The following is a 13,350-nucleotide window of genomic DNA, read 5'->3' as shown; positions in this document are numbered from 1 at the left end:
TCCAGGTAAGAGATGTTGATGTCCCTCCTGCTATAAGAGACAGCGAGGAGACGCTTGATCAGTGTATGATATAATTAGAATTAATAAGTCTATTGAAATCAATAGATTTCAGGACGCTCTTAGAATCGGAAAAAATCACTGCTTTGGAATAATCAGTGTCCTGAATTAAAATAAGCGATTGGAAGATCATCCAAGCTGTAAACTGTGTGTGTGGTAGTCTCTGAAGTCAACCTGCATCGGAAACTGATTCCGAGCTCCGGAGAGTAAGTTGCAGCTTCTGCATACCCTTGCTCTTCCATTTTGGAGTCGTCTGTGTAAAAAGTAATGGCTGAGTCTCGGAGATGGAGTTGTCTAAGAATTCCTGTTTAACAATCAGTCAGCTTTCTCCTTGTTGTCTGAAATAATTTGCTTATAATCTAGTCGGAGAATAAAATCAGAGTAGGAAGGCAGAGTGAGAAAGGTGGATTGGAAAGTGTTATTAAAAGCATGTTTATTAAGGATGTAGTATTTGAAGGATGGCAATACTTCAATACAAGAGAAAGCTCTTGATCTCTCCTTGGACGACAAGGCGGTCCTTTTCATGGAGCTGCGGATGATTGGATTATTATTCCTAGACAGATTTCAACACGTATCTTTCGAACATAACAGCAAAACGAAGCTTAAACTAGAATTCTTTGACTTCTAATAAAATAGAATGACGTTGATGGGTGTAGACTGTCTGTAACCTAGGGCAATTCTAATCACTTTGGAGTCTTTCTAGCTGGAGGAGAAGCGATTTCTTATTCTAAAGAACAAAAATCTGACAGCCATATTCGGATCCTCTAAAAACAGCTCTATAGATAGTGAGAGCTGGGAATGAGAACCACCAGATCGCTGCCAAAGATGATAGGACATTAAGTGATTTTTCTTTTTTGATCTGTTTGAAGTGATCTTCTTCCTTGAGCCTGCAGTCCAAAATAACGCCCAGAAATCTTACATTAAGGACTCTCTCCACTAAACGAGTATTGATAAAGATCTTGAAGATAGAATCTTCTTTAACGGAATGCTTTCTGTTAGAAAATAAGATCCAATTGGATTTGGTTGGTGATAACTCCAGACCTTTGTTCGAAAGATACAAATAAATCATGTTAAGTGAAGATTGGAGGTTAGCAACAGTTTCTCCGACTTGTCTCAAGGAATAAATCACAATATCGTTCGCATATTGCAAAAAGTTAGTTCCAGGGTAGTTGAAGATCCATTTCGCAAACACTAATGTTGAAAAGTAGCGAGCTGAGCATCGAATCTTGAGAAGTTTCCTTATGTACAGAGTAAGCCTCGCTGAGATGACTCTCTTTAACAAACTTGCACATTTTTATGAATAATAATATTAGGTATGGGAAAAAGTTCATGGCGTTTTTTTTAATACCATCTAACGGGAAAAACGCCACGAACTTTTTCCCATACTTAATATTTTCTATGAACTTGCGAAGTCTTGCGGGAACTCCAATTTTCTGAATCTCAGAGAGGATCGTTTCAGGAAGCACATTGTCAAAAGCGCTAGTTATGTCCAAGAAAACTGCCGCGACGATTTCATTCGCCAGAAAACTTGTATGGATGTTGTTTGTGAGAGTAACCAAGCTGTCTGTACACGATCTATTAGATCTAAAACTCATTTGTTCTTGTGATAAGATCGCCTGCGATTACATCAACCATTGCAACCTTAAATAGATAATCTTTTCAAAGATTTTGAGAGCATACAGAAGTGAGATGGAGCGGGAACCAGAATTATTCGCCTTCGGAATGAAAATGATGAGCGAGGTCTTCTTAGAAGATGATATAGTTCCCTCCTCTAAAAAGTGGTTGAATAATCAGTAATCCTGATTATCCCTCCGCGGAAGCTATTGCGTGTTGTAGAGATTTCATTGCAAAACCAGATGAGAATGAACTTTATATTAGGTTAAAACAACTTATCATTTTTCAGCGTCAGCGGAAAAGCCATTCGATAATTGATTAAAGGTCAAATGCTTACTTCTGGAAAATTATCGCAGATCCTTTTACAATCTGAATCCGGATAAGCGATGCGACGACGTAGTAATAAAAACTGTATTTTTCGAGTACCTACATAAGAGGCATTCTCGCGACTTCCGAATGTATGGATCTCGACAAGCTAGCCAAAATGGTTGACAAAATAGTTGAAACTGCAAACGACTCTGCGCAGTGAGCGGTCGCATCGCTGTCAGAATCGAAACCGTCCAACTTAGAAGCCAAAATCGCTGCTGATATGACAACCCTCGCGATTCAGGTTAAGCAGTCCAACAAATCTCAAGTAAAAACCGAATAAACAAAAATCGTCATCATTCTAAAAATAGACGCTCTAATGTCTGTTGACCGCATAGAACTTTCGGGGATTAGGCGCAAATTTGCAAGCGGAACAAGGGTGACAAATCCGTATTCCTGGCCTAAGCCTAAGGCTTTCACTGACGGAAAAGCGGGGGGAATCGTCTGCCATGGAATTGAGTATGGTCGACATTTCCGTCCGTTTCTACATCCGCGATCGAGTCACTATTCTTTGTCAATACGGGGGCGCAAATTTTATTGTTTCCCAGCGGAAATGTGACGAACAAAACTCCGAGTAATTTCAAACTTTATGCGGCAAATAATACGTGTATAAACACTTATGGGGAATCGTTCCGAATCTTATACTTAGGTGTACATTCGCTTACATAGAAACTTCTGCGTAGCATCAGTCCCGTATCCAATTATTGGGGCCGACCTGATAGTACATTAAGCTCCCGGATCTCAAAGGTCACAGACTCATCGATCTACAAAATAATATATACATGTCGAGCATTGTTAAATCAGTACTACAGTGAACCATCATCAGCACAGTCAATCCCAGTACAAAGTTTGTGCGCATTTTATCCGAATTTCCAATCTGAATCAGGCAATCCCCAATTATTATATAACAGCGACGTTCCACATCATAACCACGAGTTTGCCGGTAGCCGAACGCCCCAGGCGGTTGAGTCAAATTAAAGGCGGTAAAAGCCGAATTTCAACGGTTAGTTGAAGCCGGTATATACCATAGTCCATGGGCGATTCCTATTCATATACAGAAAAAAGATAGATCATGCAGGATTTGCGGCCGTCTCAACGCGATAACCATGCTCGATAAAAAACATAATATAGAAAAGGCCGTTTTTTAACGGAAAAGGGTAAAATAGCGAATCTTATATCAGATTTTGACCTGCTGAACATGATGGTGCTATTAGTTTTCATTGAAAATGCGGGGAACATCATTTTTCGAATTAAAGTCCTATATTTCATCCTCTCTGTAATACATGATTTTCAATACGAGTGGATTATTTCATGTGAAACTTAGTATGCGAAGATTCCTAATATTATTAAAACGGAAATCTAATAAATAAGATAAATTCGAAATAAAAAATAAAATGGATGCCATTTGCTCATTTTTTTACTGTCGCTAACTGCTTTCTATAAATCGCTCTCAGCCAGGTTCAGGGACAACGAGCGTGAACGTGGCGGTTTTCTGTTCCCTCTTTTTTTGTATTTTATATATTTTTTGTTTTTTTTAATTTTTTTATGATTTGTATTTTTTTATGTTTTAATATTTTTTATTAAATGAACACATGAAAAAATATTAAATCGCAACTTTTGATCTTTAATGACAAGTACTTCACATTCTTATTAAACACATAATTTGTGCGACTTCTACAATTTTTTACGAAACAACTTAGCATATTAATACTTTATTGACACTTCTAAGATACGACGATACGGTACGTACAATGGCAACATGCGGCAACATTCAATATCATACTAAAGTTTGCATCTTGGGTAAAAGCTGATTAGTTCATTGCTCCCCAGTACTTCTGAACAACTGCGCATTCACCGGAATGATTCATCTTGTATATTTCCATCAAGTTACAAACGATTTATGCAAAAAAAACCTCGTAAAATATTGCAGCGAACGAACGACGTGTGCATCCAATGCGCTACCTCACGGAACTCTCAATATGATTGATCGGTGGAAGTTACGCTTACGGAAGTTATACTGCATATGATGGCATTCTCAGCATGAAAAAGCATTTTAGGCCGGATTTTCATACTGATCCTTGATTCTCGATTCGAGAACAGGTCAAACAGGTCGCGTAATCAAAATTAACCAATACCAAGATCAATTTTGACCTGTTGAAAATGAGTGTCGAGCGTCAGCAAAAAAAAACAGCCTTAGGCCCTGCACACAATAGAAGGAATAAGGAATTAGGAATAAAGAATAAATGATTTCAATCAAAAACTGTGTATTTCGATGTATCCGATATTTTGATAGGTTAGAATCATTTATTCTTTATTTCTAATTCCTTAAACTGGAGTCCCATGACAGTATATTTACCATGTATCGCACTAATCATTAATCAGTAAAACACGAAACCACAACAGCGGATCGTTTCTGATTGGTTATGATATATGGTAAATACACCTCATGAGAGCTTCAGCTTTATTCCTTCTATTGCACGCAGGGTCTAAGCGTTGCTGCACACAAAATTCCGCAACAGTGACCGTAAGACGTAAACTTAAGCCGATGAGTCAATCAGAACATTACGTCTACGTTTTAACGAAAATGGAAGTAATAGTAAATTTATCTTTAAATAAGATAAATTTCAACCGGCAAACTCGCTTTATGGATAAGTTTATTGCTATTTCTATTTTTGTTAGAGTTGTGTATCTAAAACAATATCCTGATTGGCTCAAATTCACGTCTTAAGGTTACTGTTACAGAAATTTTGTTTGCAGTAATTCTAATGCATGATCTACAATAGGCAATAGCAATATTGGATTAATAGCAATAGTGGATTAAAGAATAGGCGTAGAAGCCAACAAATCGTAATCGAATGTGAGGAGAATAATTAACTATCATTGGTCGATTTCTACGCCTATGCATCTACAATGACAGTAGCAGTAATAGATTAGATTATAAGAGATAGATTATAACAAATTGACCAATCACAGTTGAATGTGAGAAGAATAATTGACTATGATCAATTTCTTACTCTTACAGTCTCATCCATTGTTAATACTGCCATTGTAGGCGCATTATACATGGTCTACAATGGACAGTAGCAGATTAAGGAGTAAGCATAAAAATTAATTAATCATAGTTCAATGTGAGAAAAATAATGTCACATCCGCAACAACTTTATTTTTGTCCAAGAATAATTCCTAATAAAATCACCAACACAAAACACAAACGCGTCGAGCCGTTTAGACCGCATCTGACATCTCTCCCACCACTAGCAATACGATTATGAAAGAGGTTTTAGAAACGCTCACGGAGCAAAAGCTAGAAGAGAGAGTAGCGCGCTCCGTGCAGAGTGGACGCGCGGAAATCGAGTTTCCTTCCACTTTAATTTAAAATACCACGCGCGAATGCGAGATCATCACAATTTCAATTTCTAAGAGTTTCAATCTCGGTCTTAATTCAAACGTCAATCCAATTCTAAATTATAAGTTCTAATTATAAGGGATGACATCTATGTTAACTTAGAAGTAAAGTTATCCTAGTGTAAAATTAGTTATTATAAATTCAATCAGTATAAGAATCATTATTAAAATACATTCAGTTAATCTTATTAAAGCATATTCTATAGACATCTCCATACTCTTAACTAATTCATTCTAACGCTAATGATAATATGACCGGTATCGTATATTAGCAAAAGGTGATCGCGCACATCCTTTGTGCGCGAATGTAATTCAAATCGGCAATCAAATCTTTCCAAGGAGTAGTTACATCCATTTGGATTATTCCAAACGAGATCTGTAACGCATGCTCCCTGATATTAGTTACGCTTCGTGCAGTTACAACTTGCTCTGAGTGTGCCAGAATTAGAAAGTTTTTTTCGTATTCTTGCGAGCGACAGAAGAACAATCGTGAAACGATCCCGAATCTACTGTAATCGTCATATCCAGCGTTCGCGTTTAGCCAACCAATAAAGTAGATAACCCCGGCCGTTTTCTCCTCTAGCACACGAAATATCGAGTTCCGTATCTCACTTATAGTCTCAAGTTAATCCGAAACCGTGAATTGGCCGGCCACCCTGAGATGTTACCCTGAATAATCAACTATGATTGGTCGATTTTTACGCCTATTCCTTAATCAACTACTGTTATTGCAGACCATGCATTAGGAAACATTTATATTGACCATAACTGTATGCCGTGTGCCGTAATCTGTAAAAATTGACCAATCACCTTCGAGTATTTCCCTTCTTATTGCCGAATGAGAGGGAAATACTTGACTGTGTGATTAGTCAATTCTTCGGCATTATATATAAACGCTCCCTTACAGAGGTCAGTAAATAGTTTTGCCGTTTAAGTTCAGAGGTGCTAGTGTTTAATTTTCAATATGGCGGCACCCAATTTTTTTTTATTTTAGTTACGGTTTAGTTAATTAAAAAGAAGGAAATCAAAGCGGTCGGTCCCGAAAAAAATGGGTTCGAAACACGGTCGGAAAAGCGCAATATGAAAAAACAAATTCGAGTGCTCCTGTCGGAGAAAACAACTTAGAAAATTTGATAAACATTTTTTTTCCCCATTTTTCTGTAATTCTGTAAATTTGTGTATTTTCATGCTTAGAATGTATTTTGAGAAGGAAAGGTTAAATCCCGTTTTTATTTTTTTTAATTTCAAAGTTTTTTGATGTCGGTAAGTTAAAAAATGATAATTTAATAATAATTTATAATAATAATTTATATTATACATAAAATATATGTATTCAATAAATATTGATGCATTTACTATTTAATCAAATAAAATTAAATTTTGTATAAATTTTTGTAATTTCTGTATTAAAAATAAAATGTACATACATGTATTCCGTACACGTTATGATGGTATATACTTCCAACTTTTTCCGCAGCAGTACTAAAATTGCATTGTCTTGATTTTCCATGGGTGTTTTGAATCCATTTTTATCTTCAAGTTTAGTTTCCTTCTTTTTACTCCGTGATTTTAATACGGTGTTCAGTTAGTATAAACAATCAGTGATTTTTTTTAATACAATGATCCAGTTTTTTATCTAGTGAATAATCGAAAATAAAAGGAATACATTTCGCATATTACATATTTGTTTAGGTAAATGTTAAGAAAATGTCCCATGCATTTCAAATTTTAATAAGAATACTGAATAGATGTGTAAAAATAAAGATCTGACAAGAAAAAGTGTCGCTGTTTCGTGAATCGAAATATGATTGTTAAAGTTGGTGACTATTGAGGTTAGGAAATCTATTATAGTTGCAAAATGCTGCGACACGGGCATGTCCAACCGGTCACAGAAAGATTGCAACTTTTTTTTTATGAGTTTCGGAATGCAGCCTACTCACCGAATGATTGGTTCTTATTTGTAGATACATAAATAAAAACCACTGTGTAAGAATAATAGGTGGTTCCATTCATGTAAAATCATTGTGATTTTTCTGAGGAAATTACGCAATTGGACAGCAGATGGCGTATATGTATAATAACACTTAATCTCATAAGCCCCGGAAAAAAATATCTTGTACATAATTATATAAAATTATATGTATATTTAAAAAATAATATATAAAAATTATATATAATATGTAATTGTAAAACATTTTTTTCTCGAGGTGTTTCAAAAGATAGGATTAAGGTAAGTGATAACATAATAAATAATTTTATTATTTATTACATAAAAAATTTTATTTATTACATTTATTATAATAAATAATTTCATTTATTATATATGATTGGTGAGACAATTAGGAAGATCGTGAAAGTTGTGGAAGAGGATATATGCTGTTTAATCATAAAAAGAAATGCTTGAATGACTGCGAATTGGAAAGATTGCAAAGACATCATTATCGAACGGATGCTTTGAATACCATATAACAATAAACCAGATAGAGAATAAGGGATGAGAAATTAATGAATAAATTTCATTTTTTATTGTATTCTCATTTTTTTAAATTTTTAATTTTATAATTGTAAATTAAATGTGGAATAAATGTGGAAAATGTGTTTTTAACAGATATGTATTTTCCATTTGTATTTGTATTATTTAGCTAATATCTTGTAAACATTACGAGTCAATGAAAATGTACTAATAAATGTACTAATGTACATCTATTAGTACATTAATAGTTTTATATTGTATGAATGAATTATTGTTTGTCGAATAAACATCGAGATTTTTATCGAAACATTCTAAAATGAAAGACATGTCAGAATGTAACCAATATAAGTAGATAAGAAAATAAATATTTAATATCGTAGAATAAGCGCCAATACTGTCGAAGTAATTCGATTTTTTTTCGAAAATCAGGTTTAACATGGCATGATTCATGACAATTTTCCAGGCTCGAACGCTCGGTCATAACATTTATACGAATGAGATACACTTTCTGGCTTACATTACGTCTATCTTAGAATCTATTTTAGAAGAAGAACTATTTTAGAATAAATATTAAACATTAAACAAAAGAAAGGAGAAACATGTGAATTAGATAAGTCAAAATTAATTTCTCACATAAATCCTCCTGTAAATATGAAAATCCACATGTGCTTTCTTCTCGGCAATCGCGAACGGAATCGTAATAGTTTTTCTAGACAAAAATGAGTAAGTAGAATCATGATATAAGAATATCAGATTCCGTTCCCGTGGTTACAGAAATAGCATGAATCTAGGCAAAAATTTGATTGGCTATTCCAATATGCCAGCGCTATTATACACAGGAAAGTCAATTTAGGCAAAAATTTGATTGGTTGTTTCCAGTATCGCTATTATACGCAACCCTTATCCTAAGGGGCTCCGCACAATAAAAAGAATAGAAAACAGAGAACAGAGAATAAGAATTTCAATCTATTAGAAATTATGTATTGTGGAATACACAGTTTCTGATAAGTTGAAATTCTTGTTCTTTGTTCTTTTTATTGTGCGGAATCCGTTACATTATGAGTGGAATCATTTATTATTCTTACACCGTGATAAAAACTGATCGCTCGGTGAGAGAAAGCTGCTTCCGAAATCCATCGAAGAAAAGATGTTGCATCTTTCTATGACCGGCTATATATATTGCATTTTCATGTTCTATGGCCACGTGTGTTTAATGTACAGTTCGTAGCAAGAATGTCTGGGATTTGATTTTAGGGGTTCACGTTTCATTTTTAGTTATTTTTACATTCATGACTATTAAAATCTATGGCTGGTTTTTTCGTTGTACAACCAAAAGCAATCACGGCTAAGATTATCTTCTGATCCCTAAAGACGAAGATAGCCTTAATTGTGGTAACTTTTGATTGATAACGATAAAACGTCCCTAATACAACATGTTACGTAGCAATCATAAATGTATCGTAATATTTATGATTTTGTGTTTTAACAGCCAGTGTCAAAACCTAAGTTTAATCAGTGAAATTTCTCTATCAGATAACTTAGTGATTAGTAAGTTGAAGACATTTCATTATTTCTCTGGAGAAAGACGGTAAAAGTTTTTCAGTGAAATCTCTGAAATACTCCAAATCTTAATTGAAAGGAAGCTGAGCGAAGCCTTCAATATATCAGATAAGTTTGTAGTTTTGAAAAAGTATAATTGCTTTTATTTGCCAATAAGAAAATATACTTTGTGAACTGTTTTTTTTTACACAAGTAATAATATAAATCAGTAGAATAAAATAATCAACGATGGAGTGTTTGTGGCGAGAAGTGTTTTATTAGAGACAAGCACAGAAAGATAATCCCAGACATTTAATCATAAGAGATATTTCAGGCACTCATCATGTTAAGAATGATGATTAGTAGCATTAAAATCCTTTATTATATTGTTTCTCATTCAATCTCGGTGAAGATTGCAATCTCGGCATAATATATGAGTGCCAGAATTAAAATAAAATTATCTCCTGAGAGCTGAATGTATTTTAAATAAGATTTTTCCCATATGTGTAATTTTATATACTTGTTTTTAGACGATTAGAAAACATTGATAAACAAATTAAAAAAATTGAATCGTAAAATTCAATAATCATTATTTAATAATAATAAGTCGATGTAAGTTCTTATTACAACAGATTTATATATCATTATTGAGCAATAAGATTTTACTCCTCTGAAAGAAGAACTGTCTCCTAATCATCTAAAAGCAAGTATATAATAAAAGGGAATGGTTCACTTGCACACTGTAGCAATTATTCACTGCCAATCACAGTGACTTCGACATAGGTAGTTTTTTAATTTTTTTTTTTTTCTAGCGCTGTGATTGACTTGTGCGCAATTGGCTCGTGTGCAATTGCTATACTCGTAATAAAATATTACACATACAAAAAAATCTTATTTAGAATACATTCAGCTCTCAGGGAATTCGCAATTTTATTTTATTTTAATTCTGGCACTTATATATTATACTGAGGTTGCAATTTTCACTGAGATTGAATGAGAAACAATATAAAGAAGTATAATGTTACTAACCGTCATTCTTAACATGGTGAGTGTCTGAAATATCTTATGATTAAACATCTGGGATTATCTTTTTATGCTCTCTAATAAAACATATCTCGCCACAAACACTCCCATTGACTACCTTATTCGCTAATTTACATTATTAAACCTGTGTAAGAAAACCAGCTCACAAAATATATTTTTTTATTGACAAGTAAAAAAAATTATATTTTTTTCAAAACTATAACTATCTGATATATGAAGGTTTCAATCCGCTTCCTTTCAATTAAGCTTTTAAATATTTTAGAGATTTCACTGAAAAAACTTTTGTCGTCTTTCTCCGGAGAAATATTGAAATGTCTTCAACCTACTAATCACTAAGTTATCTGATAGAGAAATTTCACTGATTAAAACTGAGATTACATCGGTCGGCTGTCAAAACATAATTCACAAATTTACGATACATTTATGATCGCTGACGTAATCCGGTCGTATTAGATTTTAACAGTCATGAATGTAAAAATAACTAAGAATGAAATGTGGACCCCTAAAATTGGATCCCAGACATTCCTGCTACGAACTGTACATATATACTTCTTATTGTAATAGAGCACGAAATTTGAAATTGAAGTGGACGGATTCTTCTTGACATGTAACATAAATTCACTGTTTTAAAAATATAAATTCACTATAATCGTTATTAACTTTAACGATTAATATTTATTTAAGTTTACGAAGGCTGTGTTCCATTTAATGCTCACAAGTATCGTTTGTCCTTGTTTAACATTTTATAAACAACAAGGAATAAAATGATTCCACGAGCATTATTACTTTGATTTTAAGCCTTGCTTAAAGTCAAATAATTGGTGTAACTGAGCCTTAGAGTAAACAACTGATAACATTGTATTAATTTTATGATTTATTAGTTTAGTAGACGTGTTTATCGGTGTGTACACATTTAAAACTCAATAATACTCTTATACTCAATAATTCTTTATTCTAAATTGTCAATAATACTCGATTTTTCTTTAAAATTGTGATTTCAATTGTGTTGTCATCAAAGTTTGATTATATATTAAGGGGCACTTGAATGTTTTCCGAATGCAGCCATAGTATCTCGTCTGTCTCGTTGGTGTCCAAACTCATCGCATGGGTCTGTGACCCTTTATGACTAGTTTATGCTTCTTTCTTAACTCTAAAATCCTAAAATTCAGCCAATGGATTTCAGTTAGGATCAATTAAGACTGGCAACCTTATTGGCTGAATTAGGATTCAAGACCGTAGCATAAATCAAGCATTACTTGGGTCGGAAAACCGAACAAGGGAAGTGGAACGCAACCGAAGTAGAGCGATATTCTTCTTGTCAAATCTTTATTTTTACAAAAACGCATCGATTCAGTATTTTAATCAAAATTTGAGGACTCTTAATGTTTACTTTGTTTTATAATAGCGTATTGTATTGCAAAGTTATATGATAATATGACTGTTATATGTTTATATGATAATAGGATTATTGTCAATGTATTTTTTAATTGGTAATTATTTAGAATACGGTTACCTCCGATTTTTATGAAATTAGCCTTATTTGACGCGTTTTTACACAAAACGAAAGAATTTGTAAGAAAAAAAACGTTAGAACGGTCCCGCGAATCGAGATATTAAGCGTTAAAATTGATGATTATAGAGGTTAGGAAATCCGTCATATCGACGAGATGCAGCGACATGGACGAACACATTCTCTGCTTGACAAATTGTCTGCTTAGCAAATAAATTCTTTGCCTTACAAACACAAATTTGTGTTTGTAAAGCAGAGAATTTATTTTTAAAGCAATTTGTTTGTCAAGCAGAGAATATAATTGTGAATTAGTAATTGTGAATTATGATATTAAAGAAAATTACTTTTTTATATGAATTAAAATTTAGATCTAACATTTCTTTAAACGTGCAGAAAATTCTCCGAAATAGCATTTACGTATGCGAAATTCACTATAATTATTCGATACCTCTAGCGTAATTACTAAATGCATGCGCACATGACGTCATAACAGCGCATGCGGATGTGATCAAAACGTTCGTATATATCGCTGCATCTCATCGATATGATGGAATCTCTATAGTCGTCAACTGTAAGAGCACAAAATAACATAAAAAGAACAGGGAATAGATAATAAGAATGTCAACCTATCAGAAATCATGTGAAGTACACAGTTTCTGATAGATTGAAATTCTTATTCTCTGTTCCTTTTATTGTGCGCAGCCCTTAAATATCTCGCTTAATATCTCGGTTCGCAGGGCTATTTTAACGTTTTTTTTCTTACAAATTCTTTCGTTTTGTGCAAAACCACGTCGAATAAGCCTTCAAATTTCATCAAAATCGGAGATGATCATATTCTAAATAATTATCTTTAATTAATTTGCTAGGATGAGAACCATAAAGGTCAACCATGGCTAAAAAGTGAGTGATCTAATTGATGCTTATGAAAAAGGCGTAAAAAGCGTATACATGTGAGTAGAGTATACAGCTTATATCTGTTTATGTGAAAAAAGATCTTATATGAAATAATATTATAGAATATATAAAACTTGACACACACACACACACACACACGCGCGCGCGCGCACACTCACATTAAGAGATAACAATTATTATAATTTTAGCATATAATTTTAATGTATTAACTGTGTGACATATACATATACAATTGATTTAATGAAGGAAATATTTATTTTTTTAAATCTTAATATAAGTGAAGTTTATTCTATAATATTTTCTACTAGTATAAGTCATTAAAAAATGTGAAAATTATAAGTAGAATGAAGAATTTTTGTGTCACATATATATAGAACTTTACACTAAATATTTATCAACTTATAATATTTATCAATTCTTATAATGA

This window comes from Atta colombica, unplaced genomic scaffold (assembly GCF_001594045.1).
Source record: "Atta colombica isolate Treedump-2 unplaced genomic scaffold, Acol1.0 scaffold42, whole genome shotgun sequence".
NCBI lineage: Eukaryota > Metazoa > Arthropoda > Insecta > Hymenoptera > Formicidae > Atta > Atta colombica.
This window is presented reverse-complemented; position numbering follows the sequence as displayed.